The sequence below is a fragment of the Dreissena polymorpha genome, chromosome 1, assembly GCF_020536995.1.
Source record: "Dreissena polymorpha isolate Duluth1 chromosome 1, UMN_Dpol_1.0, whole genome shotgun sequence".
Taxonomy (NCBI): Eukaryota; Metazoa; Mollusca; class Bivalvia; order Myida; family Dreissenidae; genus Dreissena; species Dreissena polymorpha.
In genome coordinates this window covers 180,441,440-180,462,339 of record NC_068355.1, presented here as the reverse complement: position 1 = coordinate 180,462,339, position 20,900 = coordinate 180,441,440, and positions in this window count along the sequence as shown.

Here is a 20,900-nt window from a genome sequence, read left to right as displayed (position 1 = left end):
GCAAACAGACCAACCAACCAACCAACAGACCAACCAACCAACAAACAGACAGGGCAAAAACAATATGTCCCCCACAACTATAGTTGGGGACATAAAAAAAATTGGGGGGGGTGGGGTGGGGGGGTAGGGGGGGTAGGGAGGAGTGATGGGGGGGGGTATCATGTGGGAATTGTTTTAAAAAAAAATTGGGGGGTGAGGATGGGGGGGGGGGATGGATTCTGGTAGGGGCGTGGGGTATTGTTTGGGTGGAATACATTGTGGTATTCAGGTAAGTGTTGTTTTGTCAAAGTAATAATAAATGTGATCATAAAAAACAACAAATGATCTCACACTGACATGAACAAATTTCCTCTATTTATAAAACATGAAGTTTAAACTTATTGCATTTGTTTCCCCTGTATATAAGAAAGATATAATAGTGTATTACCTCCCCTGTCCTGCTTATATAAATATATTAATCAACAAAATTAAACATTAACACAATATTTAATAATACAAAATATACAAAAAATCTCATATTCTGATAAATTTTTACTGATCCTCTGTATTTTACTCAAAGGATGATGTTTCATTGGACTTATAATTATAGATTTAGGATTACAGACCAGTTGCTTCAGTAATATTGTTCAGAGTTTGCCCTGTTGGTCGCGTATGCATTCTTGAGCTATCATTCAAAAACCATTTTACTATTTCGAGTCACCGTGACCTTGACCTTTGACCTAGTGACCTCAAAATCAATAGGGGTCATCTGCGAGTCATGATCAATGTACCTATGAAGTTTCATGATCCTAGGCCCAAGCGTTCTTGAGTTATCATCTGACAACCACCTTGTGGACGGACCGATAGACCGACAGACCGACATACCGACATGAGCAAAGCAATATACCTCCTCTTCTCCGAAGGGGGGCATAAATATATCAATGTTAGTACTAGACAAAAGTTGCTGTTACCATTGAGATCAACGGAAATAACCACTGGTGAAGAGCGTCAAGCAGATCTGGTAAACAGAAGGGCATACTTACATGTTGACTGTGGAGGATAGATAGTGAAGTATTGCTATTAAGTACATCCTAGTTCATGCATACAACTACAACCAAATTAAACACGATAAAGACTAAACCACTTTACAGTCATATCAGATAGTCGCTTACAATTGTCATTTGAATTGATCACTCCTGATTCATACAAACATTTCAAATTTTGACCAGAAAACACTAGTTGGACTGCCACAGTCATGCTTGCAAGAAAAGCCTAGTAAGGCCAACACTTTTTTATGTTCTGTTTTACGGGACCGCCGACCCTAATTTTTGCCAAAATGAAATAAAAATAAAATTCAATAACCTTAATTTTATTTTCCTTTTTCCCACCGACCGTACAATTTCATAATGTTGAAAAATAAAATTCGTCAATGATTTTTACCAATTCCTGAAATGCCCGGATAAAACATGGACTTAACCCGATGCTTGCTGACGGAAATAGCCGCGAAAACAGGTGACATTCAGACCTCCAAATTGGCTGATTTTCCATGATAAAAATATAGAGTAAGTGGGTGCACCATGGCTGTCCATGTATTTTTTGGAAGACATTCCCCAAACAATACTGAAGATATGTTTAAATTTGTATGATTTCAGGTGTAAACGTTGTGTCAGCAGTGAGGACGGACAGTGCCCCCACTCTGCCAGCCATTAGCCGATTTGTGAAAAACTGTAGTGTGCCCCCTAACGTTGCACTCTGGACCCAACCAACTTTTTATTGCACAAAGGAGACTCCGCAGATGGACGAAGTGTTACGATTGTTTAACATTGCTATCCACACATCTCTCTCTATATTGTGGAGGATACCGACGATAGTCGATGTATCCAATTGAGAAGGCCTGTTTTTACACACGTCCAAGATGGCAGACGAGAAATTTGCGATGAGCGGCGGAAATGATCAATAACATTCAAATTAACAACGAATATCATATGTCATTTAACACAAAATACTATGTTTAAGATAAAAAACAAAAAATATCTATTAGAAATATGCAAAGTGAATGTGCGTCAGGGAAACCAGTGTTGGAAAATTGGAGTTCAGTCTATTCACAAAGTTAAAGCATTTAAGATGAGTATCATTCAAAAATGGAGGGACAAACATGATTTGATTTATGTTAGTGGATCTGTGTGTACTCAGATTCATATGCATATTCTGCTTTATTATGTGTGTTATGCTGTACAGTTTACTGAAATAGCATTGAACTGAGGTTCTCAAGTGCAAGATATTGAAAGGTAAACACACTTCATGTACATATATTATTTTAACTCCATTTAATACATCATTAGCACAGCAAGAACACCAAAACATGTTTGTTGATATTTGTTAATGTTTTCACCATAGGCCTTTGATATTTAATTTAAACAAATGCTGAATTAAATTAATACTCTTTAAGAGGTTGTGATTAAATGGTGTTTTTAAGAATCTATAGATTATTGCAAGTTTATTATGCATGTGTATGGATATTAACTAAACGTTGTTGTCTTCATTGTAAGAAGACATTAAAGCAGCACTTTGTAATATAAAAATGCTGTCAAACATGCACTTAACAATTGTAATTCTGTTCTTATAATCATATTCATAATGCTTTATATGTTTCCCAATTTCATGGTTTATCACGCTAGTTTTCCCAATCCAAATGGCACAGGCTATAACGAAAAAAATCACTGACTTTTGTTGAGTGTAATTATATCAAACAACACTAGATAGAAAGCCCTCACACTTGCTCATCCTTAACATACTGCTTGTTTGCTTGCTATCACAATGATTGATAGTTAAAACTGCATATTAAAATTTATTTTTTAAACAATGAACATTATACAAAGTAAAAAAACAACTTTAATAATAGATGAGATGTATGCCACAGCAAACCAGCATTTTTAAAGATGGCATTGCAGGCTTGGGACTGTCGATGTGCTACGTGCAGCAAATCTAGTGTTAGAAGAACAACATCACCACTACTACACTAAAATTCACTACACACCTGGCGTGTTTAGTCTCTATTATAGTTATATACATGCAAAAGGTGCTTTTACCAATAAATATATATAAAAGTATGTCTACTGTTATTATAAAAAGCTTCTTCAACAGTGTAATGAGATATTTAAAACACTTAAAGGTAAATGCAAGTATGAATAAGGTTAAATTGGCTGAGATTTTGAATTTTCAGAAAAAAATATCGGTTTAGATATTTTTATTTGTTTGGTCGACTGCTCATTTTTCATGCTTTTATTTTTATTTATCATCCCCCCCCCACCTCATTTTTTTTGAAAAATCTCCCGTAAAACAGAAAATAATCAGGGGCTGTTTGTAAAACATGCATGGCCCCCATATGGGTTGTCAGTTGTAGTGGCAGCCATTGTGTGAATACATATTTTGTCACTGTGACCTTGACCTTTGACCTAGTGACCTGAAAATCAATAGGGGTCATCTACCAGTCATGATCAATGTTCCTATGAAGTTTCATGATCCTAGGCCTAAGTATTCTTGAGTTATCACCCGGAAACCATTAAACTGTTTTGAGTCACTGTGACCTTGACCTTTGACCTTGTGACTTGCAAATTAATAGGAGTCATCTGCCAGTCATGATCAATGTACCTATGAAGTTTCATGATCCTAGGCCTATGCGTTCTTGAGTTATCATCCGGAAACCATCTGGTGGACGAACCGACCGACCAACCGACCGACATGTGCAAAACAATATACCCCCTCTTCTTTGAAGGGGGCATAAATATAAGAAAACTGCCCCACCCCCCCCCACGGCAGCCATGTTATTCAACTAACCGGAACCATTTTCAAACTCAACTCTCGTATCAAGGAAACACATGTTCTGACCAAATTTCATGAAAATTTGGCCAAAAATTTGACTTTAAGAGTGATCACATTTTTTCACTATATACATATAGAGAAAAATTCCCCGCCCACTGGCGGCCATGTTTTTTCACCCATCTGGACAATTTTTGAACTCGTCCAAGATATCAACAAGAGCACCGCATTCCGGGTGCCACGCTCAGCTGCGAAAGCTTGTCAGAATTTTTTTTTTAGAGGTCACAGTGACCTTGACCTTTGATCTAGTGACCCAAAAATGGGTGAGGCATGTAGAACTCATGAAGGTGCAACTACATATGAAGTTTCAAAGTTGTAGGTGGTAGCACTTTGACTTTAGAGCCTATGTTAAAGTTTGATATTAGAGATCACAGTGACCTTGACCTTTGACCTAGTGACCCAAAAATGGGTGTTGCGTGTAGAACCCATCAAGGTGCATCTACATATGAAGTTTCAAAGTTAAATGGTGGAAGCAATTTGATTTTAGAGCCAATGTTAAGGTTTTAGCAAGACGCCTAAGGCGGACGACGGACGAGCTGGCTATGACAAAAGCTCGGGTTTTCTCCGAAAACAGCCTCGCTAATAAAACCACTGTTCTGACCAACTTTCATGATGATTGGGAAAAAATTGTGACTTTTAGAGTGTTTACAAGGTTTCTCTATAGCCAAATAAGGAAAACTGCCATACCAACTGGCGGCCATGTTTTTCAACGGACCGGAACCACTTTTGAACTCAACCAACATATCATTACGACAACAATTTTGACAAAGTTACATGGAGATTGGGCATTAAATGTGACTTCTACAGTGTTTACAAGGTTTTTCTTTTTTTTGACCTAGTGACCTATTTTTTGACCCAGCATGACCCAGTTTTGAACTTGATCAAGATATCATTGGGACAAATCTTCTGACCAAGTTTCATTAAGATCGGATAATAAATGCTTCCTCTAGAGTGTTTACGAACAAATGTGGACGGACGGACAGACGACGCGCAAAGACCGGTCACAAAAGCTCACCTGAGCAATCAGGTGAGCTAAAAAATAGTGGCATCATTTAGGTGTTTCCTTATGTTAAGCTGCATTATTGAATTGTCAGCTCATTTCTTAAATATAATGCCTCTTTTTTATTGAAAAATGATTTTTTATTTGCAGAACAATGATGAAAATTGAAACAATAACAAGTGCTGATAAGGTCCATTAGGTTCACATTTTCCATATAAGGAAAACTGCATTCCCTGCAGTCATGTTTTTAAACTGACTCGAACTGTTTCCACACTTTCTCAAGACATAATTGAAATGAATGCTCTGAGCAAGTTTCATGAAGATTAAACGAAAAAAGTGACTTAAATAAAGTGTTAACAAGGCTTCACTGTAGACACAGAAGGCAAATTGCCCCTCCCCTCAATAAATTTCGATGAAGATTGCGCCAAATAATTAAACTTCAGGTGTAAACAAATTTTCACGATAGCTATTTAAGGAAAACAGACCTGCACCACATGTGGCAACATGTATGTTTTTCAACATAACAGAACAAATACGCAAAGAAAGTTTCATGATGATTGGACATAAAATTTGACTTTTGAGTATAACAAGGTATCAATACAGCTCTTGAAGACAAACTTCCATGCACACGTGTTTTTCAAGACCATTACTGTCTTTTCTCACCAAGTTCCAAGTCTAAGGCCTAAATTAAAATTGAGTTTGTTTGCCCTTTACCGACCGACCCACTTTTGACCCCCCGACCCAAAAAATTTTATTGCGATTTCTGAAAACTTATTTTTTTTATTTTCGTTTTTTTCGACGATGATAAAAGAGCCGAAAGCAATATTTATTCATGCGCGTATTTATGTCTATTATTATGGGTGCTGGAGGTTTCGGTAAATAACAAGTTCGGTAAATTGATTTATATAGTAAAAGCCGTGGAGGTTTCGGTAAATTGATTTCATAGAGGAGGTATACCTACAACGAGGTGTTAATGACACCTATTATCGGCTTACAATAACATTAGGGGCATTTATTTGCAAACTGTGGATTAATTTTGAGTTGAGTAATTAATGCTATGCCTAAGGTAAAGAATTAAGGGAAATGAATGAGCTACCTCTGAAAAACGAATTCTGTTAGGAAATTTTTGGTTAATTTTACGATTTAAATAACGCAATACTGTTGTTTGTTTTTTAAATTGGTGCTTTTATTTAAATAACATAATAGTAACATAATAGTAATAAGAAATAATGATTTATGGCGGAATCAATGTAAGCTCTTCAATTAAGTTTAATGCTATTTTAAAAAGTTTCTTGTAAAATATGATAAAATAAAAATGAGTTCATGTTGAATTTTATATTTATTTATATGTTTTATTTTTTCTTTTTGGTTGAGAAAAACACAAGAAAAAACAATATATAAAATTTAATACGTGTACGTAATTAATAAAAAGTAATATAATGATACGCGTTATGTTTTATAATTATGTTAAGTGCGCGTGCCATTGAACGTTGAGTTAAGCGAAGAGATACACATAATTGAAAACTGATAAAAATGACATCTAACACAACGCCAGCCGAATTAATACACTGTGTAATAGCAAGCTGCTGTGATGATCATTATCTTATCAAATTAATACACAGGCACCTGGTTACTGTATTGGAACAATGGGTTTTACGGCCAAAATAACTGATATCATTTTTTGCCTAAACAAATCGGTTCAATAAAAAAATAATAACTGATTTACTTTGTAATCCGTTTTATTTACCATATATTATAAATAAGCAACAACTAAACCTTGGATACAATATATATATTTGAATATTTCATGTCATTTAAAAAAAATGAGGGAGTAATCACATATTAATTAGATACATTTTGCCACGTGGAGGCAACCTCTTGTAAGAGCCACATTATTATATTTTTTTAACTGATACGCTTTAATTAAGGTTATCAACTAATTAATTAAAAACATATATAAAATACAAAACGATCATGACCTTAATATATAATTTACCTCTATCGATTAGAATATTAATAGGTTGCAAGCCTGGATAATTAATAATAACACTTTGCAAACATCTCTAATTTGATAAAATCAAGTCCGTACATTTAAACAGATAATTTTATTAGTGGCAATAGTGCCAAACAACTCAATTAATGTACATCAAAATTAATTCACAGTTTGCAAATAAATGCCCCTAATGTTATTGTAAGCCGATAATAGGTGTCATTAACACCTCGTTGTAGGTATATCTCCTCTATAAAATCAATTTACCGAAACCTCCACGGCTTTTACTATATAAATCAATTTACCGAACTTGTCATTTACCGAAACCTCCATAACCCATTATTATCGCCCCTGACCGATCTAGGTCGCTCCGATGGTTGGAATTTCATACGCCCCAGAATAGACAGTAATGCAAGCGTCTATAACCAGCATCGCGATCGGCGGTGTTCCGTGAAAATGGCCGAACGACATCATACTTAACCATTGGTTCGCGAAAGTAGTCGGACATATACGAGTTTACGTTCGTTGTACACATGTTGTTAACGTGATCCAAGATGGCCGACAATTAAAAGAAATAACGATGCTCAGCGAGAACAAATAACTATCGAATTTACGACGGACATCATATAATTAGTATCGATTAATGAAAAGAGCGTGTCATTCTACGATTGAGCATAGGTTTTAGATACAAATAAAACTCTCTTTTTTTGCAAATGTATGAACTGAATGTCACAGAACAAGTGATGAAGTGTTTGAAAATTGGAATGCAGTCTACTCGCAAAAGAAAATACATCTAACAGTTACAGGATTTTTTTTGTCGAAAATGCAAAATAAAAGACAAACATGATTTGATTTATATGCAAGTGGATCTGTGATTAATCAGATTAATGTGCATATTCTGCTTTATTATGTTTGCCACACTGAACAGTTTACTGTAATGGCATGTTAGTGAAATGGATATGTAAAGGTAAACTTATTTAATTTATTAATGTCTCTTAGCTAAATACATCGACAACACTCAAGTATATATGTTTAAAGCGTTAGTATATCCACAAACTGAAACTAACACCCACTGTCCTACAGTGGGACTAACCACCCTCTCCCCCGTTGCGCCTACACCGAAAGGTCCTGCAAGTTGCAACGTACCTATCTAGATCCAAAATTTATTTCCCCAAATCAAGTTTTCATGCTTATGTTAGTTGCAATAATACAACTCCCAGCTATTGACCCTCTGAGCTGTACGTATGTACTCATAAAAGCTCAGAGCATTCAAGAAGAAATAATGCTTTATAATAATGTTCAGTTTGCACTTTTATGAATTTACTTTTCCATGCTGAGACTATGCACTAACCGGTCAAACACTTAAAATTGAGGCCTGTAAAAACTTCAACAGGCCTGTGAATTGTTTCTCCTGGTAGGCAAGTCTGGCCTGTAAAATGTGATGGTCTTTCGCCACGTCTGAATTTTTCCATTAAAGGCTTTGGGATGTCTTTCTACACTCCTTCAATGCTTGTTGCATGCTAATTAAGCCCAATTTAAGGGAAAGGTTTAAGTTAAAAATAAAAGCTGTCTGGCTGTTAAATAATTACAAATGCATTTGAGCAATTAAAATCATATAATGAACAAATATTTGATGTAATAACACACAAGCATGCATTTGATATTAATATATGCAAGAAACAGCAAACAAGATAATGTTAAGCTACATAGGGCTTCGTACACTGCAACAGTGCTTTAATAAAAGTGTTTTAAATATTCATAGACTATTAGTGTATTAAAAATATAATTTTTCAAATAAAATAAAATAATTTTCCTACCTACCTACCCACCTGTAAAATTTAGGGTCGGTAAAGGGCAAACCAACAATATTTTAATTGTGGCCTAATGGACCAACAATGTAACTTCCACAGTATGTACAAGGTTTTATTATTGCAATATTAGGAAAACTGCCCCGACCCCTGGAGGGCGTACTTTTCAAATGGGCCACTATCATTTTCGAACAAGGCAAAATTTTTGTATAACAAAATGTTATGGCTTTATCATGTTTTATAAAGCTTGAACAAAAAGTGACTTTTTTCTTTAATTTGACCAAGTGTCAGCTAGTTGTTTACTTCACATGACTCACCAATGACCAAGCAGCTATAAATGTGACAAATGTTCTGATGATGTTTCATAAATAATAGATGTGGCTCGAAGATTGTAAACAATCTAAATGTGGACAATGCACGACTCACACTGCACAAGGAACAGACAAAAGGCATTCCCCAAAGCTCATCTGAGCAACAACAAAAAGCAGTTAGCTAAAAAAAAACAAAACATGGCCTGTATGTACCTTTTAAGAGCACGTACAGAACACATAAATATGACAACTTGCGGCAATATACTACAATAGGAAGGAATAAGATGTCAACGTATTATGTTATGCTTCTGATTTAATCAAAATTAGTTCCCATGTGGAGCTTAATGACCACAAACACAATCATTCTTTGACAACTCCATAACAACTTTCTGTACTGGCAAAAATAATTACCTAAATCATGGGACAACAGAAACTCTGGAGGCATTCCAGATCTAATAAATCATTATTAAAAATATTGCCAATATTATTCTTTCCAATTTTCTATCAAATGCATTTATTAGAACAGATTATTTTTTGCATTTTATCAATCTGCTGAAATAGAAATCAAAATGTTATGCAAATATGATAGAAAATTGTGTTTTTGACTGCCTGGTGAAGTTTCACATGTTTAAGAAGCATGGCAAACAAATTGACATGAACTCTGATGTTATGGACATGGATCAAAGGAAAACGAGATTTATGTACAAGATTTGATTTAAGTGATCATTTGCAAATCAGAAATTGTAAGAAATCATCATAAATAAGAGATGTCATAGGAAGAGAACTATATGCATATGTTATATACCTAATAATTTAAGCCTTATTCTTGGGGACTGCTTGATGCATGTGTGTAAAGTGCACATGGCCGGTTGTCCAAGAGTAGCAAGTGCAGTTGGCGTTAGGCATAATAAGGTTACAATATACTATACAGTTGGCATTCGGCATAATAAGGTTACAATATACTAATAAGCCCAGTTTTTACAGAATGAGCGAACTGCACAAGCTAACCTCATGGGCAGACAATTTACGCACATGCATTAAACCCCCTTTTCACAGAGCACGGCTCAATTATATATTTAATGGATGAAAAAAGTTATACTTTGTTTGCAGATTATTAACTTTACACACAGTCCGGCAAAAGATAAGATTGCATCATGCTGAATCTTAGCTTAGTGCATCAAATAACATTATAAGCTGGATGTAAAACTCTTACGCCCTTCAAGAAAGAAGATGGACAAGGTCTGCCACATGATTTAATTGCAGACATTTAAAGGGCTGTCTAAAGAAGAAACCCTATTAATTAAGTATGCAGCAACACTTTGCATCACATCATTCAGCATGATAAAATTCTGGGAACACATGTTTTTGTCAACAATTCAGACACAAACATTAGTTGATGGCACAAAACATCTGTCACTGTCTCCAAATTACACAACAACCTAACTGTAACAATGCTGTTTAGTCAGTTTACCACAGTCTTCAATCTAAGACAAATGATCATTACAAGAACAAAATATTTTGAAATCATTATAACAAATGAGGAATGTGTGATACAAACATGCACTAATTACCCAATGATGTAATTACTGTTATTGCAATCATAATATTAATGACACAACATGCGTATACAAAAACTGGCTGATGCTTGCAACAAATAAGTAAAAATCATTTTATGTGAATAATATATAATATTGTGTTGTCTTATAAACAAATATAGCACAGTCATAATGACACAAAGAACTTAAGTATTGCTTTGTTGTTAATGGTGAGAATTGTGGTGTTTAATTGTGGTTGGTGACTCTGTAGCATAAGGTTTTTATTGTTGTTATTGTTGTTTGGATTACATTTTGCTTCAAACAACATCTCCCACTGAACTGCTAAGTGGATTGTCACCAAGAATCAGAATGAGGAATGAGGAATGAGGAATGAGGTATAATATTTGGTGTGTAACATCATCTGATGGTCATACACTATTGTACTACTATACTCCTCTATTGTTCAAATCATGCCACTGGCTGACTCAGGGGTCAAAACTGGCAGCGTCCCATAATTTAACGAGAGCGCCGATGGCGTTAAAAGCATAGGTGCAAGATACAGGGAAGAATGGCGTCACGTGGTATAATATAGTTCGATATCGCCATCCGCGAATTTCTCAAATCAATAATTTCAAACAATTACCGACTATTTAAATAGATAACCTTTCCATTTACATCAGTGTTTGAAACGCTTATGAACAATAATTACCCAAGCCTTTCAAAATTTAAGCACGGACAGATCTGTATCGAACTATTCTTCTCACAAATTAAAATAGACGCTACCCTATTCGTCTGCGTCAAGAATTTGTCGTAAAACTTGTGGTAAGCGTTAGATGCAGACGTGCACAACAGATTGAGTTATGAATACAGATTTCTGAATGCAGATTTTTATAGAAACTCCTCACAGCAGTTACTTCCCTTGCTTCGCCCGGTCAGTAACTTCTAGTATAAGGGAGGCCACTGCGTAGGAGATTGAGATTTATAGTGCAGATAGAATTGTTTTACGAACGAAATTTGTTTTAGGTTATAAGAAGATTTTTTAACATAAAACGGTCTTAGAAAAATCCACTAAAAACGGTGTCAGCAATATTCTTGGAAGAAAACGTTAGAAAAACGTTTCAAAAAAAAAAATTGTAAGAATGACCATATACTAAATTAAATAGATATTTCGTCTGATTTTTGATCAGGTAAGGCTTCATAAAGGGCAACCGACCGATGTGGATTTTCGAAATGTGGTATATACCATAAGCATAGGTGCGTAAACGCACCTATGCTAAAAATTATTCATCTTTATAACCGCAAGCATAAGAGGTAAAATATTTGTTAAAAACTGTCCAGTTGTCGTCTACAAAGATTGCATGTCATGTCCCTGGGGTGAAAATTCAAAACATGCCTCGCATCACATGATTTATGCAGATTATTCTAAATAACTTATAAACTCTTCTTCTCTGAAACCGTAAGTCACATAGCTTTGAAATTTAGTGTAAATACATCAGAGAGGCGCTGAACAATTGGTTAAAATCAAAGCACTGGGCTGAAAACTGGCAATGCCCCAGGGGTCCGATTATTTATATAGACTTATATAATATATAACTTACAAAAAATATCTTAAACTGGGAGGTTCAAAGTTAAAATATTAAGATGTTACATTGTATAATGGTCCTCTACAAGACTTTAGCAATTATGCAACTGGAGTCAAAACTGACACTGCCACAGTGGTCACCAGATTTCTATGGTCTTAAATGGTAAATAACTTTAAACATCTCTGAAACCACAGGACTGAAATATTTTATGCATGATATTGTGATGCTTTACAAAGTTTGTTGAAATCATGCTCCTGTGGTCGATATTGACCATACCCAAAAGGTCATCTGATTTATTAAGACTTAAAAATATATTTAAATATCTTCTTAAATATTAGGGATTAAATATTCAATACGCACCATTATGTAGTGGTCTTTTACAAAGTATGGTTGAACCATGCGCCTTGGGTCGAAACTAGCCACAACCCAGGGGAAGCATGATTTATATAAAGTTCTATAGAGAATCACTTTTTTAAAATTCTTCTTGGACATCCCAATTCCCAGCCCTTTGATATGTGTTATAAGATTGTACTTATGTCAGATCGAGGTTGTTCAATTCATGTCTTACAGTGGTCACACGATTTATATCCACTTAAACATCGTGCATCATCATACTTAAAATATCTCCGGAACTGCAATGGTCAGAGGTTTAATATTTGTGGTCCTCTACAAAGATTGTTCCGATCATAATACCAGCAGTCCACCCCAGGGTCACATAATTAACACATCTCTGAATAGGCCAAGAGGTGTAATATTAAGCATTTAACGTCAGTGACATAGTGCCCCTAAACTAAGATTTTTAAATCTTTACCATAAGGTCAATAAAATGTTTTTCTATTGAAATTTATTTTATGTTACTTTTTATTGAAATTTATTTTATGTTAAATCATATTGTCATCTCTAACAAATCATACCGCTTGCCACTCTCAATTTCAAGAGTGAATGATCTATGGCCATCTTGTCCCTCTTGTTTTCATTTTTCATTTACAAGGAAAATAGTGTAATCATACTGGTGAGTAATTTATGGCATGGAAGCAATAACTTTGAGATAATAACTGGGATTTTTTCTCTAAAAAATGTTAAAAGGCATCTGTAATAAAATTGCTATAACCACTTTGTAACAATTTCCAAGGCCTTCAAACTAATTGCCTGTACGAAAAACTTCTGACATTTTGATGTTCCTGCAACAAAAATTATGATGTAAAATTAAAATGTATGCCCATTTTTACAAGTTGTTTTGAGCAATTTTCAAACACAAACTCCAGATGACAAATTTTGTTCCACCAGTCGTGATGTTGTTCATAAGACATAATGAGCCATTTGTGGTGATTACCTATAAAGGGCAGGCAATTAAAAAAGGTAAATTGTCTTTAAATGTTCATTCAAGGTTTAAAGCCATGAAGTATAGCATACTAAATATTTTCTCTTTTCTTATTCAGCAATATAGTAACATTAAAGAAGCAACTCTCATAATTTTATCTGCTACACATTTAAGAACAAAAACAAAACAAGAATAAAGACAAATCTATCTTAAGATTATTTTTTAGGCTGTTGGCTCAAGCTAGAAATATTCAGTCTCATTCAGGAACTACTTCTTTATTCAGCAGGCTACAACTCAGTAAATTAATGTATTTATGAGCTGTGCTTTTGTTAAAGTGAGGTGTACATTTATTGTGATGGATATTTGTTAGTAATAATATATGCAAAGATATACATCATTATAACACATCACATGGGAATTATATTCCATGTTTTCCACAACTTTATGCATAACAAATTCCTGCATAATAATTCATATATTCATGGTACTTCTGTATCGGTCAGTTACTTGTTAAATGCGTAGTATATATTACATTATCAGTGCTTCATAACAGTGCATTGACTAAGTACAGTTCATGGAACAATTGTATGAGCCTCTTGCAGAGAATTGTTGACTAGCCTTGATTCTTCTAAAAAAACCTTTAAATTTGATCGAATTGAGCAAATCTGCAACAATTAAATAAAACTATTACCATTAACTACAGTACAGCCAACACGGCACAAACATAATCCGCGGCTACGCCACTGGCAGATTATTAGTACGAGGCGGCCGAAGTGTGTGTTCACGCGACGTATCGCCGTGGCACTCGACATCAATCCGCGCAACGACACCGAGTCTGTATAAACCTCGCGTCCTTTCGCGGAGTAAATCCGCAGCACACGTACACTCGATCGAGTGAAAAGATATCCACCTACATGTACATACATGTATGTGTAGCGTAGAATTAATTACACGCAACTGTTAATGCTTCGTTCGTTTATCATTATTAAATTTGTAATCCGAAACACACTTCCGAATTTTAATGCTAACGCGACCTTTGGCAAATTCTAGCGTCAAATAAACAGTGCTAAAATATCCTTTGTTTCATAAAAAGCGCACGAAAATTATGCAGACATGTAGAACGTCGTTTGGAAAGTTTGGGTGTATTTTGTGTTGTATAAATACATGAACATCACATCAGGCGTAAATTGCGTGTTCAGTGAGAAAAAAACGCCCCGATTAGACGTTATTTCATCATCTCTATAAATAGTAACAAACGCCAAAATGTATTGTGTATCGTAAATATTTACCAGTATTTGCTTTAAAACTGGAATATACGGGATTATCGGGTAATTAGTAGCAATATTAACTGTATAATATGAACAAAATAAAACGTGTTTATATACACATATTCAAACAATAGTTATAATAAGCTGATAATTAACAAAACAACAAATAAGTCGTCACCGTCTTGATAATTGATGTGTCTTAAAACTGCTAATTTTATCAGCTTAAATATAATAGCAAAATCAACATGCAATTAATTTATAAATCGACCATATGCAGGATCCTTGACCACTTGTATGTGCGAAAACATAATTACGTGACCTTGTTTATGTGTGAAATACATGCACTACGGGCGGGCAAAACTTTAATTGGCCAGACACATTAACTATGCTTACATGTATATGCTAATGCAATCCGCGCACAATAAATTTATTATGATTTTGATTATTATTATAATTATTCTTTCAAAATTTGTTAACTACATGTACATGTAACTAATAATTTTAAAAAGATTTTTTATTTCATGGTGCGCATCGACTCGGCATCATGTCGCGGATCGCGGCATGCCTCGGCGGACAGATGCGAAGTTTGGCGACGAAATGCGACTTGCTGCCGCATACTGACGCGGCTTCAACAACTGACGTAGCATCGACTCGTTTCGCCTTGCCGCCTATTGGCTGTACTGTACTTAAGGAGTAAAATGGACCAAAACACAAAACTGAACCAAATGTTCAATTATCTTAGTATAAAAGGGGCCATAATTCTGTCAAAATGCTTGATACAGTTGTCTGCTCCTGTTTATAGATTGGGGTCATGTTGGTAAAGAAGTATGCAAAATATGAAAGCAATATGGCAAAGGACATAGAAAATATTTGAGGTGGTACGCAAACTTTAATGCTTGATACAGTTGTCTGCAAACTTTATCATAGATTTATCAATAATATGCATATTGTAAGTGAAAAAAGGGCCATAGTTCCTACAAAATGCTTGATAAAGTTGTCTGCTCTTGTTTAAAGGTAGGGGTCATGTTGTTAAAGAAGTACCGGTATGCAAAATATAAAAGCAATATGTCATGGGACATAGAAAATATTTGAGGTGGTACGCAAACTTTAACATAGAAAATCTAAGTGAAACAAGGGCTGTTTGTAAAACATGCATGCCCCCCATATGGCACGTATTTTGTCACTGTGACCTTGACCTTTTACCTAGTGACCTGAAAATTAATAGGGGTCATCTGCGAGTCATGATCAATGTACTTATGAAGTTTCATGATTCTAGGTGTAAGCATTCTTGAGTTATCATCCGGAAACCATTTTACTATTTCTAGTCACTGTGACCTTGACCTTTGACCTAGTGACCTGAAAATCAATAGGGGACATGTGCCAGTCATGATCAATGTGCCCGTGAAGTTTCATGATCCTAAGCGTAAGCATTCTTGAGCTATCATCCAGAAACCATTTTACTGTTTCGAGTCATTGTGACTTTGACCTTTGACCTAGTGACCTGAAAATCTATAGGGGTCATCTGCCAGTCATGATCAATGTTCCTATGAAGTTTCATGATCCTAACTGTAAGCATTCTTGAGTTATCATCCAGAAACCATTTTACTGTTTCGAGTCACTGTGACCTTGACCTTTGACCTAGTGACCTGAAAATCAATAGGGGTCATCTGCCAGTCATGATCAATGTACCTATGAAGTTTTATGATCCTAGGCGTAAGCATTCTTGAGTTATCATCCGGAAACCATTTTACTATTTCGAGTCACTGTGACCATGACCTTTGACCTAGTGACCTGAAAATCAATAGGGGTCATCTGCCAGTCATGATCAATGAACCTATGAAGTTTCATGATCCTAGGCCTAAGCATTCTTGAGTTATCATCCGGAAACCATTTTACTATTTCGAGTCACTGTGACCTTGACCTTTGACCTAGTGACCTGAAAATCAATAGGGAACATCTGAAAGTCATGATCAATGTTTCTATCAAGTTTCATGGTAGTAGGCCTAAGCCTTCTTGAGTTATCATCCGGAAACCACCTGGTGGACGGACAGACCGATGAACCGACGGACCGACAGACTGATGGACCGACATGTGCAAAACAATATACCCCCTCTTCTTCGAAGGGGGGCGTAAAAATGTTGGCCTAAGATCACATTTCTGTTATAAAAGTATATACAAAATAGCATGTCTGCGTATTTCAATACAATTACCTTACGGATGTTTTTTATTGGTTGTTTATATTTGTATGACAGGGAAGTTTTGCCTAACTGCTCCAGATGTATGTTTTTGTTGTAAAAAACAATAAATACAGTAGTTTTTTGAGAATTAACATTTATTAACTAACAAAAATGAGGTATATGCCCTGCAATTTTGTTACCTTCTAGCACTTAAGCCATATATCAAAGGGAAGATATAACACTGCCATTTGAAAAACTCGGATATCAACAAGAACAGCAAATGAACACAAAATCACTTGCAACCATCACTGTAAAGACTTATATCTTTGGCAGGGTATGTATTGCCATGATATGGTTGTATTGAGCAGCGAACACAATGACCTGATTGTTGTATTATGCAGGGAACACATTTGTCTGATTTATTTGTATTATATATTTGTATTATACGGTGAACATGTTGACCTTATTTCGTACTATTATGAAGCGAACACATTGACCTGATTGTTTTTTAATGCAGCGCCCCCACATTATTTAACGTAGATCATGTTTGAGCATGTTTCTAAATATATAACATTCCTGCCAATCCCTTTTCGAGTAATATTTACATCTACCTTTTTTTCGATTAAATCAGGGTGTTAAAGTTTACTACACATGTACCACATAGGCGTTTTATATTCAAATGAAGCACATGTCCACAAAAGCCAATAAGAAACATACAAATATTATTTAACATAAATAATGCTACATTTATGAATTTAATCAGTCAATATGTTAGGCTCGAATGGTATAGCAAGACGGTAAACGCTTTTATTTCCTTTGTACATGTAAAAATTATAGTTTACTTAAGTTCAAATACTTCTTCAGACACTGATTTAAAAAGAAGAAAGGGAGAACACACATATGTTGCTTCCCTGCCTGTTTATAATGCACAAATTATAATAAGTTTAACCTAAGTAAGCATATTCGTATTATTACTTTTAAATCATTGCATATTCGTATTATGCACGAGCAATTTGAGTTGTAACCTATGTAATTAATTTTTATAACAAACAATTGGTATATTTAATATTCTAGTCTGATCGGGATATATGCTAATCCAACCTCATTGCATATTCACATTATTCAGGGATGGGTTGCAATACAATTGGTAGAATGAACCAATAATTTTGTACAACATAAGCAAAAGATGACAAATGATATCAGGAATACTATTAAGGGTTTCAGAAAGCATTTTCTGTTTGCCGCGGGGTTCAAACTATTTTATGCGCTAAATGTGAGGCGAATTCCTGACCAAAATCAAAGTAATATTACTTTTAAATCATTAACGTATTGGCATACACCAAGAAAGTTGTAGAATATTTGCGGGAAACATAAGAATTTCGACGAAAACTTGTGATGTGAGATTTCGGAATGGAATCAGAAATTACCGATCGTCGTTTTTCCGAAAAACAGCATGGCGCGGTTTTCAAAAAACAAATGACTGCACCCAAATATTTTAATGTTACTGACTATAACGGGTTGATACATGTATGATTTTGTTTCTCATTAAATAAAGTGACAATTTCAAGGTCGATTCACTTGAAATATGAAGGATATTCTGTCCTTTGGCCTTTGGCTATAAATATATCAGTACAATTTGAAATTTCCAAAACCAATCCGAAAGTATTGGCAGACACAAAATTTAATCAAAATTCTTATAGTTTCTTTAAATATTCTACCACTTGTCTGGTGTATACCAATAAATGGATGTTTTTCAAGCAATAGCAAATTGATTTCAATCAGAAACACTGCCTAAAACCGCAAAAACAAATATTCCAATCTTTTTGGTTTACATTTTTGTGATGAAATAGCTAGCATGTAGCATGGAATTGAATGTTCTGTCAGATTAGTGTTTCGACTTTCTGGAGTGGGGAATTTCGGACTGTTTAATCCAACTAGAAAAGAGCTCTTAAACATTTGTTAGACTCATGTAAAGTGAAGTAATAAAGAACCACTTTTTGTAAACAACCCAAATGTGACCTCCCTTGTTGGATCATGCTACATTTGGAAATGGAAGTGACATATACGAGTAATGCCAGTCCAAGGGAGATAACTCAAAATTAAAATTTCTACCAAACTTCTCTGTTTGTCCAGGAATTATTACTTAATTCTCTTCATGGAACTGTAGAAGTTCTTAATGTCTTTATTAAACTGAAATACATACTGCATATACTTTTAGACATGCACTAAAGTCATAAACAATCATGATGTAATGTTTGAGATAAATATATGGAATTTATGGAATACTCATTCAAAATAATTTGACCGAGTTAATACTGGTGATAAATAACAGGCTTGATAATGATATGATAATACTGGTGATAAATATAAGGCTTGATAATGATATGTTATTACTGGTGATAAATATAAGGCTTGATAATGATATGTTATTACTGGTGATAAATAACAGGCTTGATAATGATATGATAATACTGGTGATAAATATAAGGCTTGATAATGATATGTTATTACTGGTGATAAATAACAGGCTTGATTATGATATGATAATTGCTTAGAACAACTTGCTATTATCTGCGATTAATAAATAATTGTCTTCAACTTCAATGTTCAACACAAATTTCCAACAAACTGTATCAAATATGGATTTCTACTCTATTGGGTAAAGACTGCAAAGACATCTACACATTTTCCTGTGGTTTGAAGATGTCAAGAGCCAAAAATGGTACTTGAAATGACAGGCAACACACATTTGACAGCAGAAAATGACTTATCACAATATCCCATACTTTAGAACTTAAACCACAGAACTTTTCAGCTCATAATCTGTGATTTGGCTGCATGCCACTGAGGCTGTGGCTGTTATTGATATCAAGGTTATCTTACCTGACAAGACTTGGCTTGTAATTCTCGACTTGGCAACTATCCCAGCCGCAGTCACTTTTACCTCAACAAGTTGGAGGTCAGTACAGGTCCAGTGGCTGACTTAAGTTCAATTCCTGCTGCTCACTTGACAACTATTCCAACTTACATCACTTCACCAAGACATGATGGAGGTCTGTACATGTCTAGTGTCTTGATTTAGTTCTGGTACCACTACTCACAAGACTACTATTCCAACCAGTCAATGTCACCTAGACACTTTGGATCATGTCAGTACATTGCCAGTGTCTGATTTGAGTTCCATTATGCTGCTCAATTGGCAACTTTTACAACTACATGTACTGTACAGTCACTTCCATATAGACAGCAAACGAGGTTAGTAGTATAGTACATGTCCAGTATCCGGCTAGAGTTCCATTTATTCTCAATACTAACAGAATATGTTTCACTGGCTGACCAATCTGCCTTCGGTTCATCAACTGTGAATATACAAAAACAAAAATGAATGAGATAATTAATCTGATTTTTTTTTGTGAATATACAAAAACAAAAATGAATGAGATAATTAATCTGATTTTTGTAAGTAAAATTATTTGTAAAGAAATCCATTTTGTTCTCTACATACATGTAGAGTGAATTAAAATAGTGTATTAAATGTGCATTCAATGCGCATTAAATGCGCATGTTATTGGCACCGTATTTTTTGCTTAACAAGTGATTTTTTTTGTTAAAAAAAACACTTTACTAGTGTATTAATACACATAAGTGTAATTTTTTGCTTAATATTTGTACACTTCTTTACAAGTTGACAGTAAGTGTATTTTATTAGTGCACTTAAGTGTGTTTTTCTTCATGAAATAATGTGCTTAAGTGTATTTTTCTGTTCAAAAGTGCACTTAAATGAATGTTCGAGCGCATTTCTAGTGCATTTTAGCGTGTTTTCCAAGTGCATTTATACACTTGAGTGCATTTCTAAAGATACAAATAATACGCTTTGTAGACTATTTAAGTGCATTTATATGCTCGAGTGCATTTCTAGTCATACAAATAATACAGTAATAAAAGTGAATTTTATAAGCGCATTATACACTCAAGTGCATTTTAAGCCATACATATAAATACACTGTATGGGTTATTTGAAGTGCATTTTTAAGCGAATTATACACTCG